We start from the raw sequence: 13,701 nt of genomic DNA, 5'->3' as shown, positions 1-13,701 counted from the left end.
AATTTCTTCCTCAGAATATTGGAAGGTGCATGCTTCCCAGTATACATGCATATTATATAAATATATACGTATTCAATTTGTGTCCAACACTTTTCTCCCTACATACCATTGGTACAGAACAGCTGCTTGCTGTTTGACAGCAAAATCTCTTATCAATATCCCTTAAATGCATTTGTTAGACTCTATACTTGATGATAACTTTGGACAGTGTGATGCTAACTTTCAAATGAGACACAAAGTATTAATAAATGTGTGCTGGAGATGTGGAGAGAAAAAGCAAGAGGAGCAGTAAAATAAAGGGAGCCAGAGAAATCCATTGGAAGAGGCATGGGCATCACTCAGAGGAGACTCTCCAGGCTCCTGTTGCAGTTCGAGACTCTTTCTAAGGCACTCAGTTACATTTTCTTACACAAGAAGACTGTGATGTGAGTGGTTCATTGGATTTGAATGGTGAATGTGGTAAAGATAGAGAAGAGATGACTGGAATGAAGGCAAGTACTAAGACACTTTGATCTATTTACTTGGCAAAATAATGACATCTTTACTCCTGGTAACATTTTCTTGATAGAGATATTGCCTTCCTATAGAATTCACTTTTTGTGTGTAAAGTTCTATGAGTTTTGAAAAATGCACATGGTTGTATAACCAGCAACCGAATCAAGATATAAAAGAGTTTCATCACCTTCCTCAAATCCCTCCTTCTCTTTGTAATTAAATATATCCTAAGTCCCAGCCCCTGGCAACAACTGATATGATTTCTTTCCTTTCCTTTTTTTTTTTTTCTGTAGAAGGTGAATAAAGAAAATTGCAAAATTTTATTGGTGCATTGAAAAGAGGACATGAGTAAGTGAAAAATTGTGACATACGAAGGGAAAAAATGGTGACATATGAAGAGATAAAAAGACCATAGTTTGGCTTTATTCCAATTTTTTGATCTGATCTATATCCCTAGACAATATTACAGCTTCATTCTAATTTATTCATTTGATTTGTATCCCTAAAATGTTGCCTTTTCTAAAATGTTATGCAGATGGAGTCGTAGAATATGTAGCCTTTTATGACCTGTTTCTTTCTCTTAGCATAATGAGTTTGAGATTCATCTCTATTACCATGTGCATGAGTAGTGTTTGCTTTCTTTTGTTGCTGAGCAGCGCTCCATTCTATGGAGATACACAGAGTTATTTTTAAAGCCATTCACTAGCCAAAAGAAATTTGGGTTGTTTCAGTTTGGGGCAAATATAAATAAAGTTGCTATAAACATTTGCCTACAGGTTTATGTTTAAATTGAAGGTTTTGCTTTTCTCGGGTAAGTACCCAAGAATGAAATTACTAAGTCATATGGTAACTTTATAAGAAACTGAAAAAATGTCCTTTAAAGTGGGTTTACCATTTTCCATTTCCACCAGCAAGGTATGAGAGTCCAACTTGTCCCGTATCCTTGTCAGTACTCAGTGTTGTCCATTTTTGCTTTTAAATTTATTTTAGTAATTCTAACAGGTGCATGGTGGTATTTCTTTGTGGTTTGTTTTCCTTTCCATTTTAAGATATCTTTTTTCTTTTCAAGATACTTTTAAAATAAAAATTAAGCCTGGATTCCATATTGGCTCATATCATATTCAAAAGTATTAATTAGACTCTATATTTAATGTTAGCTTTGGAATGCTATTATGAAACAAGGATAATGCCATCCATATTAAGTTTTCATTCGTCTTTCAATCAACTACTTGTTGAGCACCTGCTCTCTGTACTAGGCACTGTTTAATTGGAGCACTGGTGAACAAAACAAGAATGACAGCAACAACAAGAAACCATTTTCCTTTTCATTCTGTTGTAGGAGGACACATCATAATCGCATAAATTATAAATAAGCATATATGTCAGATAATGAAAACTACTATGAAAGTAAATAAAGCCAGACAAAGGGATAAGGAAATAAGGGATGCTATTTGGAAAGTATGTCTTGGCAGGCCTTTCTAAGGATGACATAGAGTAGAGATCTGAATGAAGTGAGAAGCCAGCCACACTCCCATCTGAGGGCAGAGCAGCCTCCCAGGCAGAGATTACCAGGGACAGCAAAGGTTCACAGAAGGAGTATGCATGGTGTGTTTGAAGGATAATAAATGTCTGGTGCAGAATGAGTGGTGGAGGAAGTGATGGGAAATTTAGGTTCCCAGTAGTGGGAAAGAATCTTTTATCCTTCAATGAAAAGAAATTCATTGCTGAGCTGGGCCAGATGCTCTCTAATGTTTTGAAGCACTGTAAAAGTCTACAAAACTTTTTTAGTATAATTTTGCAAAGTTTAGTCACTGGCTTAATTAATGCTTAATTGCTGACTTAAATATTTTATAATAGTTAAAAAGCCTAGTACATACACACACACACACACACACACACTCATGCTGGACTAGAATTCAGGAAGTTTCATTTAATTTTATACATTTAACTTTATGCTGATCTAGCTTATGCCATAGCAAACTTTCTGAGAATTCTATAGTCTTTTGTTTTCCACTCTGGAATAGAAATACTTTCCCATTATTTCACCGGGCAACTGTGTAATGCCTATTTAAAGCACACTGAACTACTAAGAAGAAACAATAAAAGAAAATTGAAATAAAATTATTGCATGGAAGAAAAAAATTGGCATCAGAAACTCAGTGAGTTAGTTTCCATTTCTCAGAAGGTTTAATTAAATATTAGGATAACATTTTTCTCTTAACGATGATTTTATTGGATGACTGCCTGAGTCCTTGTGCATTAACCTCCTTTGACAAAAAGGAGAAATGGTTTCCAAAGTATGAATATCATTGTTTTATTATTCATACAACATATTCTATAATTCTGTTTGGTTGGATGTAAAGTATTCATGCATTCTACCATTGACACCTAATAAAATTTAGAAATTTTGTAACTGGTTATTTTTAAAGTATCGTAAAATAATGGCGTTCTTTTAGCTCTTGGAACAAAATGATTCTCTGTTATCAAGGAGAATTTACCAGATCAAAGGTATGATTTGTTGGAAGAGTTGGAAAGGAAACGGTTATTAGTGAGCCTACCATTCATTCTCTCCCTTTACTGTAAAGGTGGGTAGGAGGGAAGACTACCAGAGAAGAGAAAAGGTAAAATTGTCATCTCATGATAAACATACAAATGAATGACCTTCAGATAAACTAATTGTGTTTTTCTAGTAGGAGAGTCCTTATCTATGAAATGCTTTCTGCAATACATACCTGGTCTAAGTTTGTTTCTGATAAATAAATATGGATTACACTATTTTATGGAGCATTTATCTCTGACAAATATCACATAAGGATGCAATTTGAGCACAAAATGGAGATGCTTTATGAACAAAAGCCCCCCTTTCTTTGAAATTTATATCCCCGTATATGTAACTTAGAGACTTTGTATGTTATCCTGGGCCAGGATGCATCCTAAGATGGCAAGAAATGACCTGCATGGCTTCTGTACAGTCTCAGATATCTCTCTATTTTTCTTGTGCCACTCAATTACTGGTATTCTGGGTGCTACACTGTATCTTAATGTTGTCAAAAGAATAAGAGTACAGAGGAGGAGTTAGAGCTTGGTAACTGATGAGGACTGAAAAAGAAGTATCCAGCCACACTACCTCTGTCATATCACACAGATGTCAGCTGGCTGAAGAAGGCTTTGAAAGTTGATCAGAGCTTTATCCACATGAATGCAGTAACTGAGTTTGAGTCTCAAGTATAAAATGCAAGAGTTACAAAAACAGATACACTCAGGAAATGCAAATATAGTATAATTTATGAATGATCAGCAATGGTTTAAGCAGAATCAAGTTAGACACATAAATAGAGGACAGCTGATTAATTGTTATTTAGAGTCAGCATAATGCTATAATACTTATACTATCAGTGAAGGGAATGTGATTTTAATGCTAAGAGAAGAAAAATATAGGAAGAAACACACATGTAGGAAAATATATGAAGTGCATGAAAGCCTTCCATGGACTTTGGATTATTTTGTGTTGGTATGCAAAGTATAGGTAGTGCAGAATTTGCCACTAGACAAAGGGACAATGAATTTGATGGCCATGTATCTCTTGAGTATTGGTGCATGCCTTTGGACTGTGGCAATTAAAATATAAGTAACATGGCTGGCTGCAGTGACTCCTGTCTGTAATCTCAGCACTTTGAGAGGCTGAGGCAGGAGGATGACTTAAGGCCAGGAGTTCAAGACCAACATGGGCAATATTGTGAAACCCTGTCTCTACAAAATAATAAAACCAAAAAATTAGCCAGGCATGGTGCCTTGCACCTATAGTCTGAGCTACTCAGGAGGCTGAAGTGGGAGGATCACTTGAGCCCAGGAGTTCGAGGCCACAGTAAGCCATGATCACACTACTGCACTCCAGGCTGGGTGACAAAGCAAGACAAAATAAAATGATAAAATAAAGTAAAAAAGGGATAGTTCTCTTTTCTCTGACTCTTCTCTTCTTGGGCAAAAGCTACAAGAAACAACTGCATGCAGATGGGCCCATAATCTGTGAAGGGATACAAATGTTTCTTGGATGCTTTCCATCCTGGAGAGTATGAGCCCTGATACGAGTCTTTCAGAGTGAGTTCCCTTCTCAAGAGGCAGAGATGTGCCTAGTGAATGTAAGGGGCTCACTGTACAGGATCATGAGTCACAAGGTCCCTTGTAGAGACGTGCTCCAATTTATCTGAGCCATGTTATTCCTTCCCACTTTGACACTGGCAGGACTGAAAACTGGCACTTTTTTTTGTTTGTTTGTTTGTTTTGTTTTTGTTTTTGTTTTTGAGGCGGAGTCTCGCTCCGTCGCCCGGACTGGAGTGCAGTGGCCGGATCTCAGCTCACTGCAAGCTCCGCCTCCCGGGTTTACGCCATTCTCCTGCCTCAGCCTCCCGAGTAGCTGGGACTACAGGCGCCCGCCACCTCGCCAGGCTAGTTTTTGTATTTTTAGTAGAGACGGGGTTTCACTGTGTTAGCCAGGATGGTCTCGATCTCCTGACCTTGTGATCCGCCCGTCTCGGCCTCCCAAAGTGCTGGGATTACAGGCTTGGGCCACCGTGCCCGGCCGAAAACTGGCACTTTAATCAGAAGGGTGAGTCTGGCACGATATGAAAAAGATGGATGCTATGAGGACACGTGGGGAATGTAGTGTGTACCTCAGGCTACTGTGCTGGGAACTTTTCTTACAGGAGGGACTGAAAGAAAACAGGGGAGGCCTTGAGGCCAGCGATAGGGAGCAGGCTGGCTAGTCTTTTTTTAAGTACCCAAAGATAGAAAGGAGAATTTTTAATGCCAGATTAGACATATTCAATGTCAACCCGTTGTATTTCTGGAGAGATATTTAATACATAAAATACAGAAGGCTTGGGGTAATGACCACAGGAATTCAGAAAAACAGATCACTTACCTAGTTCCAGCAGTACAGCATTAGCCTCAACTCCACAAAGTGTTCTAAGCTATTTTAAGTTTTCAGAGTCCTCCTTTTTGATCTTTTTTTTTTTTTTTTTAAGGAAAAAAGTAAAAGCATACAGGTTCCTTCCAGGGGCTCTTCACACACAGTGAAAAGGATGCTCAAGGAACTGAGCTGTAGAGAACAGAACAAGGCTGGCATGTTGGACTGTCACCACTGTATAGAAAAAATTGCTGGAGGCAACGAGAAATGGGTAGATTTCAGAGTCCGGAAGAGAAGTCCTCAAACAGACTGACTTCAGAATAAGAAACTGAATTGTATTCAAACTGCAAAACAAGCCATAACTGATAGCTTAAAATTTTCCCACCTAGGGTCACCACATTGATACTTTCCAGAGGATGAGCTCTCCATGCAACACAGGCAGCCCCACCTCTCGGTTTCTGTGTGGACCTGGTTGCCTTTAAGGCGAGGGAAGCCGTTCTTGACCTGCTTTTGCTGAAGGAAGAGCAAATGAGCCCTTAATCAAAGCTTTTATTACTTGCATTCTGCCCTCAGTACAACCCTGATGTTGATGTGGCTCGGGGCATACAGAAGTTTCCCTAGATGGTGAATGAAACTGCCTCCAGAGGAAATGTGGCTGGCTCTTTCGATGCAACTGGGCTGAATCAAAACTCATGGCTTCTTCTCCTCTCTGTCTCCCAGTGTCCCCTTAGCAGTGGTCTTGGATGTACCACCACTCATAAATATCTTAGCCTAAGTAGTCATTCTCCTGTTCAGCCCTTACGGTCAAAGAGTCCTTCTGATCTTGACTGCCAAATGGATCTCACCCAGGTTTCTTTTTCTCTCCATCCACTACCCCATACACTGGTTTCACCTCCCCTCCCCTCCGCTATCCCCATCCCCACCCAGTATTCCCCTCCTGGCAGCCCAGATTGCAAGCTATCTTTGTTTTGAGGAATTCTCTTGAAAACGATCATATTAGCTTTCTTTAAATGCCGCTTTTAGTAGGATAATTCTCTATTTCTTGTCTTAAAAATATCCCTGTTTCTTCAATGCTTCTGATTACTCTTGCAGAATAGTGATAAAACAGGACATGTAACTGTTTTGCAAAAATTGGCTAGGCCATTCTCTGGTGTCAGAAACCAGCCTGAAGACCACTGACAGGCTGCTAGATCAGAAGAGAGTGTTTGAGACTTTAGAGTGGTTTATACTCCAGGGGGAAATTCTTGTGTCTTCCTTCTATAGTGATGTGAATAAGCTCAATAATGCTGATTTTTCTTTAATTTTATTTACTTATTCGTAAGGTCCTTGATTATTTGAGAGAAACAACTTCCACAAATACAGAATGTTATGTCTATTTTCCATCATGTGAATATCTAGCTTTGAAACACAGTGAAAGTACTTCGTAGCTTCTCAGAAGTATTATTGGGGCTCTTGTCCAATAGCAATAAAATTCTGACTAATAAAAATGTCTCCAGAGATATGGCTCAGACTGTGAAAAAGCCTTCCGATTTGTATGCCTGTGCCTGAACACATTAATTAAATTGCTTTCGTTAATTACATCTTATCAAAAAGATATGTGCTTAGATGAAAGTGTATTTTGCAGAATAAAATGAAACATCCAGGGACACCCATTCTGTCATTCTTCAGATATATCTTTGCCACTGTTGACAGCAAATTTAAGTCAGTTTAAAGGGGTCGGGGGAGGGACCATGGCCAAGAACGCTCTTGAAACTTCAAAAAGCTGTTCAGATGTCATATTAAGATCAAACTCTGCCTCTGGGAACCTGAAGTGTTTTCAGTCTGCCGCCTTTGATAAGTCCAAGTTTAAGGCAGATTTAATTAACATGCCATGAAAAGAGAAGGATATTTCAGGTGTTGATTTTTCTCCGACAAGTTTTTCCTCATAAGAATCCTATTCAGAGACTTGGTTCCACTATATCCCAAATAGCAAACCTTCAGTCTAAGTAAAGCATAGATTGAAAATGCCAGCTGTTGTGGAAATATTACACTGAATATAATGCTTTCAGAGGAAAGGGAAATCTAACAGATATTCAATATAATGGAGACACATTGCATGCTACATTTACATCTGTTTTAAAATTTCATTTAAATAAAGATTTCCCTTATCTAAAAGATTATTTATTTAGAATGAACTAATATTCATTGAGCATCAACTATGTGCCAAGGGGTACACAAATCTTTTTGTATGTAAGTATCACACTAACCTTAGAGAATCTGAGTCAGACAGGTTACATCATCGGCCTAAGCACATACAGTAAGAAGAGAAACCCGGTATCTAATTCAGGTCTCTCAATTCCAAGTCCAGGTTTGATACACAACATCCCACTGCTGCCCTGGAGATAACAGTTTTTTATTTATTATAAAGAGACTAGGAAGAATTTTTACCTAGTTTTAAATAAATATAAAAGAATGACACTTATAATCATTTAGCTTGTTTAGTGTAAAATTCCTAAGATTCGGTTTAGCAATGGTGGTTGTATTTGTCTTATAAGGAGGAGTGGTTGGGCTGAGCACGGTGGCTCATGCCTGTAATCCCAGCACTTTGGGAGGCTGAGGTGGGAGGCCTGTTTGAGGTCAGGAGTTCGAGACCAACATGGTGAAACCACATCTCTACTAAAAATACAAAAAGAATTAGCTGGGTGTCATGGCGTACACCTGTAATCCCAGTAACTTGGGAGGCTGAGGCAGGAGAAACGCTTGAACCCAGGAAGTGGAGGTTGCAGTGAGCTGAGATCACGCCACGGCACACCAGCCTGGTGTTGATATGCCTCAACAACAACAACAACAACAACAAAGAAGGAGTGGTTGTATGAGATGGGGCATCAGGCAATGCTTCTGTTAAATACAATTCAAGGGATTCTAGGGGGAGAACTTTAGGGCTTCCTACCCAGTAGCTCTTTTCCATTTTTTCTTGTAGTATTTTGTAATTATATCATTTTAAATGCATTATTGTGGGAAATCATGTTGCATACGTTAAAACAGCCCTGTGTCTCGGTGCACATTAATTAGGGTGACATAGAGGTTAGCTCACGTTCCAACTTGGATGGATTGAAAGTGTTTGTTTAGAGCTTTGTAATAAGTAGAATTCTGAGGTCGTGTCCAGGTTCAACGGGCTCAATGATCAATGCCAGTTAAGGGAGAGGGTAATAGTAGTGGCAAACATAATTTATTTGTCACCACCCCATTAAGCAATCACTAAAACCTCAGTGTGAATTTATCTAACTTGTCTAGATCTTAGAAAAGAGAGAGGGAGAGAAAAGATAATTCCGAAGCCAGAGATGGGATGACCATATAAGTTATTTTGCATACCAAAGCACTTATGAGAGCAAACGGGGGTCTATTAACAAAACACGAGGACAATCTATGAAAATTGTCACTGTATGGTATGGTCATCTTAGCTCTGGGGAAAGGCCATCTCTCACTACCAGAAACATATATTGAAGAGTTCCTCCTTCGAATAAGCACACCAAAGTCTCATTCCTGATGCTATGGCTTTTTCAGAGCTGCAGCTTCCAGGGATCATATTTCTCTAATACTACAGAGGAAATTTGAGGAACACAAGCAATTGTGTCTGGGTAGGATTCCTGAAACCCTTAGAGATTTATTATGAAACATATGAGAAAAATTCAGTCAATTTGCAATTTTTTCGGAGGCTGATTATCCAACTAATGCATTATCTTGTGGACCCTTGTTTTATTTCTTCCACCAGTTAATTTAGCAATATGTCAGTTCTGATAAAAAGATTTGGTGAGGAAAAAGATGACATGATTACATGAAATGAGTTTGAGGAATTACCAATAGATTTCAATTATCCATGGTACTCTCAGTGAAGGCTGATGGACTGTGAAGAGTGGTGATTTATCAGGACAGCCTTGCTGCTTCTCAGATGTAACTGTCCTTGCTCTTTTCGCCTTTTTTGTACAGGACATACATTGCATGGGCATTTAACACATGGACCTTCACTTTCTCTGTTCTGTAATCTGTGATTAACAAGATTTTAAAGAATTAGCTTGCAGTATTATTTAATAATAAAATAATTAATAATGGCATAAAACCATTCAATATTAAATGACTTTTTATTGGGTGCTTTTGTTCTGGATACAAAGAAGAAGAAAACATTGGTGAACTACTCTTTTGAAGAGAAGGTAAGCAATGAGAACCCCACAGTGTTCGACATGTGGCATATACAGTTACTAAACTGTCTTTTAAATGCAATTTTTATGTAAGCTTGACAGAATATTTGAAATGAAAGAAATGTGCTATAAATATTAAAAAACATATTACCAGGAAAGGTACTGACTTCTTCATTAATTTGTAGCAGCCCTTTCCAAGTTTGGGTGTATATTCTCTTTCGCAATTCAAATCTTGATCATCCTTCTGAGTACTTTCTGCTGAACTTGCTGATGTCTATTGCAAATCTAAGGATGATCTTGGCTCTTAGCTTTTAATGAAAACAAAACCTGTTTTTCACTGATTTACATAGGCACATCTCAGAGATATTGTGGATTCAGTCGCAGACCCCCACAACAGAGCAAATGTCACAATAAAGGGACTCACAAAACTTTTGGTTTCCCAATGCATATAAAAGTTATATCTATATTATACTATAGTCTATTAAGTGTGAAACAGCATTATAACCAAAAAAGTATGTAGCTTAATTAAAAATACTTTGTAGCTAAAAAAATGCTAGCAATTATTTGAGCCTTCAGTGAGTTGTAATTCTTTTGCTGGTGAACAAAAGAATTTGCTGTTCTCCTCCAGGTTGATGGCTACTAATTGATCAAGGTGGTGGACACTGAAGGTTACCTTACAGTAGCTGTTGCAATTTCTTAAAATAAGACAACAATGAATGTTGCCACATTGATGAACTCTGTGTTCACCAAAGACTTCTCTGGAGCATGCAGTGCTTGCTATTCAATAGCATTTTACCCACAGGAGAACTTTCAAAATTGGAGTTAGTCCTCTCAAAATCTGCTGCTGTGTTATCAATTAAGTTTATGTAATATTCTGAATCTTTTGTTGTCGTTTCAAAAACTTTCACAGCATCTTCCCCAGGAGTAGAGTCCATATCAAGAAACTACTTTATTTCCATAGGAAGTAATTCCTCATTCCTTCAAGATTTATCAGAAGATTGCAGCAATTCAGTCGTTCTTCAGGCTCTACTTCCAATTCTAGTTTTCTTGTTATTTCAACTACGTGTATTGAACCCTTCAGTCATTCGTGAGAGTTGGGATCAACTTTCAAACTCATGTTTATGTTAATATTTTGACATTTTCCCATGAATCATAAATGTTCTTAATAGCATCTAGAATGGTAAATTCTTTCTAGAAGACTTTCTATCTACTTTGCCCAGATCCATCAAAGGAATTATTATCTATGACAGTTATAGCCTTATTAAATGCAGTTCTTAAACATTAACACTTGAAAATCAAAATTACTCCTTGATTCATGGGCTGCAGAATGGGTTGTGTTAGCAGGCATGAAAACATTATTAATTTCCATGTATGTCTCCACCAGAGATCTCAAGTGACCAGATTCATTGTCAATGAACAGTAATATATTTTGATAGGAATCTTCTTTTTTTTCTGAGCAGAAGGCTTTAACAGGGGGCTTAAAATATTCAGTAAACCATGCTGTAAACAGATGTGCTGTAATCTAGGCTTTGCTGTTCCATTTATAGAACCCAGGTAGTAGATTTAGCATAATACATAGGGGCCCTAGGATTTTTGGAATAGTAAATGAGCATTGGCCATCACTTAAAGTTACCGACTTCATTAGCCTCTAATAAGATGGCTTTTCCTTGGAGCAGTCGGAGCACACACATTTATTGATTAAGTTCATCATCTTATTTGGGTGCAGTTCATGGCTTCCAAAACAATTACCATAGTAACGTTGAAGACCACTGGTAATAGATCACCACAACAGATATAATAATGAAAAGTTTGAAATACTGAGAGAATTACCAAAATGTGACACAGCGTCACTAAGTGAGCATGTTCTGTTGGAAAAGTGGCACCAATGGACTTGCTGGATGCAGGATTGACACAAACCTTCATTTTGTAAAAGATGCAGTACCTGCTAAGTCCAATAATGTGAAGTAGAGTAAAATAAGGCATGTCTGTTGTTATCTTGCATAATAGTTTAACTTATGAATTATTATTTGACTTTTTACAAGAGAAACCAGTATTATATCCCAAACCATGCTGTGAATTCATTAAGGATGAGGGTCATTTATGATCTATCTTTGTATTTCTCTCCAAGATCTAACAGAGTTTTGAATGTATTTAGGTTGGGCCATACAAAATTGCCTATATTTGATCATTTGTGATCTGTAGAAAAGACAATTTAATATGTTAAATTTCCCAATAGTTATTCTAGAAATAATTGTGAAATGAGTCAGATTATGTTAAAATTTTACATTCTTATTTGTAAATGTATACATTGATGTATACATTACACGTTTATACATATGTATACACACGCAAAATATATATGCTAATGAAGTCATTTAGAATTAAAGATTAGCTTTAGTTTTTATTTTTATTTTTATTTTTTTTTGAGACAGACTATTGCTCTGCAGCCCAGGCTGGAGTGCAGTGGCATGATCTTGGCTCACTGCAACCTCTGCCTCCCGGGTTCAAGCAATTCTCTTGTCTCAGCCTCCCGAGTAGCTGGGACTATAGTCACCTGCCACCACACCCAGCTAACTTTTGTATTTTAATAGAGTCGGGGTTTCACCATATTGCTGAGGCTGGTCTCGATTTCCTGACCTCAGGTGATCCACCCACCTCGGACTCCCAAAGTGCTGGGATTACAGGCGTGAGCCACCGCGCCCAGCACCAGTTTTAATTTTTTGAGTAGACATCGAAGCCCAAACAGCCCTTTCAGTTCAGTAGCTTCTAGATGGGATTTTTTTTTTTTAAAGAAATAAATGTGACCAACTCTTTTCCAGGGAAATAACTGTAGCTGAGATAACAGATCATAAATCCCTAACTCTCTAGGAATGGTAATACCTGTACGGAATTATTTTCTGTGACTGTATGCTTGCTGATAATATTCTTCTGTAGAGTAATATTAGTGATAGAGATCTTTATTTTGAGTGCATGAAGTGTGCCAGGGACTGCTGTAAACATTTCACATCTATTAATTCATTGAGTCCTCGCTTTAATCTTGTAAAATAGATAATACTATTTTCTTCATTTTTCACATGAGGAAATTGAGACATGAAGTAAAGTCATTTGCTCAAGATCACACAAGTAATGATGCAACTGGCTGTTAAATTCAGGCAGTCTGGATTCAATTCTTTTAAATACCACGCAACCTTGTATCGGTAAATATATATGTATTTTAAAAAATTAGAATAAGCTAAAAGTTATTTAGCCCTGTAAAAGGTACAGATTATGATGAAGCATTTATAATTTGGAGTTACAGAGTTCAACAGAGTATACCTAAGGCTTGGAGACCTCTTTTATAAATCGATTTATAAACTATTAGCTCTTTTATGAATAACTTGAAATCATTTTGAATTACAGTGCATTAGTTTCCTTCATCAAAAAGTGGAATTTATAGCACCAATACCTTTGCAGGAATTTATAAGAGGAGAAAGAATAATAGATCATACAACATGTGCTAATAAGAATCCTTAATTAATTAGAAAGTTTTTCACATTTGGTTATGAATGAATGTATGGAAATACTTTTGTAAAATTATGTTTAATGCTACCTTTCTGTTATAAGTATATTTTTAGTACAGATATTTGTTCATTTCTCTAATACTTGAAAACTAAAAACTTATACAAAAGTCACAAAGCAGAGAATTATTAATGCTGCTTAACTGGGTATATATATGCATGTATATAATGTATATTACATATATACACAATACATACACATAAACTATATGCTTAGTAACAGAATTTGTGTTAATTTACATCTATAACTTTTTTATAATTTAATATTTTTGCAATAAATGAAATAACTCAGTGTGATTGCTTCTGAATTGGGATGAGAAGAAACATATACTACCCTGGAATTCAGCATCAAATAGTGACAAAAGCATTAGATGGGGAACTAGGATTGTGGGCATTTTACTTCAAGTTGTGGGGCCTTAGTGCTGATTGGCTGGAAAAATGAGGTCGTCAGATTCTATGATTTTATGTTGTTCAAGGGTTCTTGCAAGTATCTTAGAGCATAATTTTTTTTTTATCAGCTCTTAAGTCTATGTTCTAGAAAATACAATTCTGTTTTTCTTAGTAAAAG

At 37.1% G+C, this 13,701-nt stretch overlaps 1 protein-coding gene across 3 annotated transcripts in view; it reads right to left on the bottom strand.

Moving 5' to 3' along the window:
* The window catches only part of SPHKAP (SPHK1 interactor, AKAP domain containing), a 202,289-nt gene that overhangs the window by 140,493 nt on the left and 48,095 nt on the right, over positions 1–13,701 (bottom strand). The gene's annotated exons all lie outside the window — the stretch shown is intronic.

This window comes from Rhinopithecus roxellana, chromosome 14, assembly GCF_007565055.1.
Source record: "Rhinopithecus roxellana isolate Shanxi Qingling chromosome 14, ASM756505v1, whole genome shotgun sequence".
NCBI lineage: Eukaryota > Metazoa > Chordata > Mammalia > Primates > Cercopithecidae > Rhinopithecus > Rhinopithecus roxellana.
Note: the sequence above shows the minus strand (reverse complement) of the source record. Positions and strands in the feature narration are given on the sequence as shown.